Source organism: Octodon degus, unplaced genomic scaffold, assembly GCF_000260255.1.
Source record: "Octodon degus isolate 3935 unplaced genomic scaffold, OctDeg1.0 scaffold00076, whole genome shotgun sequence".
Taxonomy (NCBI): Eukaryota; Metazoa; Chordata; class Mammalia; order Rodentia; family Octodontidae; genus Octodon; species Octodon degus.
In genome coordinates this window covers 134390-136415 of record NW_004524652.1, presented here as the reverse complement: position 1 = coordinate 136415, position 2026 = coordinate 134390, and the positions used below count along the sequence as shown (strand labels likewise).

Here is a 2026-nt window from a genome sequence, read left to right as displayed (position 1 = left end):
CACCAGGGGGCGGGGCTGGCTGGCATGTGGTGCTGGGGGATTGAACCGTGGTCCTGAGCTTTGCTAAGCTTGTTCTAAGTAGGTGCTTTAGACCACTGAGCCATCTCACCAGCCCCAAGACTAGTTTTAATAGTCTTTTTGTAAATTTTTTTAATTTTTAAATTTTATTTGTACCAGGGATTAAACTCAAGACCTTGTGCTTGCCAGGTAAGTACTTGTGGCATTGAGCTATCCCCAACCCAACAGGCCTCTTTTTCTCTCTTTCTCTTTTATGAATTTATTTGACGCAGGGTGTTACTAATAAGCCTCTTTTTTAAAAAATTATTTTATTAGTACATGTTTGCAGTTCATACAGTTTATAGTCATTCTGGGGAGTAGTTAAATGTATATACTACAGCATTCCCCCCTGCATCCTCTTTTCTATCTCTCCCCCTCCTCCTCTGATTCCCCTACTACCTTTTTTGTACTTGTTGATATTATTTGCCTTAGTTCATGTTGTGGCATATAATATTTACTTTGATCTTGTCCACAGCACCTCTTTATTCCTCTCATTACCCTTCTCCTCACCCCACTCCTTGTTCCCTTGGACCACTTCCCTATTGGATGAGATCTGTCCCCTTATTCCTTTCTATCCATTTTCTTTTTTATAATTTTGTTTGTTTGTACTTTGCTTCACTCAAATGAGAGATACCATACAGTATTTAAACTTGTGTGTCTGAGCTGGCTCCTGCCCTCTGCCAGTTTCCTTCTCAGATTGCCAAGAGACTGTTCGCCAGCCCACTCCATTATGGTGACTATCAGCCCCAGTATTGTGATAAGTGATGATGAACCAGGCTATGACCTAGATTTGTTTTGTATTCTGAAGCATTATGCTGAAGATTTGGAAAAGGTGTTTATCCTTCGTGGAGTAATTATGGACAGGACTTGCTCAAGATGTGATGAGGGAGATGGGAGGCCATCACATTGTAGCTCTCTGTGTTCTCAAAGGGGGCTTTAAATTCTTTGCTGACCTGCTGGATTACATTAAAGCACTGAATAGAAATTTGATAAATCCGTTCCTATGACTATAGATTTTATCAGACTCGAAAGCCACTGAAATGGCAAATCAACAGGGGACATAAAAATAATTGGTAGAGATGATCTCTCAACTTTAACTGGAAAGAATGTCTTGATTGTTGAGGATATAAATCATTGATTAAGCACTATAATCCAAATATGGTCAAGGCTTCAAATTTGCTGGTGAAAAGGACCCGTCAAAGTGTTGGATATAGGCCAGACTTTGTTGGATTTGACATTCCAAACAAGTTTGTTGTTGAGTATGCCCTTGACTAGAATAAATACTTCTGAGACTTGAATCACATTTGTGTCATTAGTGAAACTGGAAAAGCCAAATACAAAGCCTAAGATGAGAGTTCAAGGTGACTCAGGAAACAGTGGGAGCCCCATTGGTATCGCCAGCAGAATTATTGGATGCTCTAGTTTTGTGACCATCTGCTTGGCAAAGCTTTCTGCATGAATCTTCTAAGAATTTTATCTGTTTTGTATCTTACAAATGTCAGTTGCTGCATGCTTGAACTTTTTATTTGCACTGTGAGCCTGCAGACCGTCAGTTCCCTTTGGGTGGGTTCATTAACTTGTGAATGAAAGAAACCTCAAACTTCACCACTGTGGAATAAGAACATTGAAATTGTGAGAACTGTTTAAAGAAAAAATAATAAGTAGTGTTGGTAGCATTGACCTTTTCCCACCTAGTTAAAGATTATTCCCCATTAATCTTTGTCAACGATTTCTTTTTTTTTGGGGGGGGGGGTTAGGAGGGAAGAAGAGCATGTCTCTTCAACCCAGAGCAAAATCAGTAGCCTTTATTTATACATGAGTGATTACATAAGCTTTCTTCATGCAAGATTAACAGATGTGGTTTTCATTTATAAGTGAAAAACAATTTAAATTTTGATTAACATGAGTACGCAGTATAAACTAGGAGTAGTCATGGAAACTTTTAAAATTTTTTTTTTATTGAGAAATA

At 38.5% G+C, this 2026-nt stretch overlaps 1 pseudogene; it reads left to right on the top strand.

Annotated features, from left to right (window-relative positions):
* Positions 1–787: 787 nt before the first annotated feature.
* LOC101579185 lies at positions 788–1404 on the top strand (annotated as a pseudogene).
* The last annotated feature ends 622 nt before the right edge of the window (positions 1405–2026 follow it).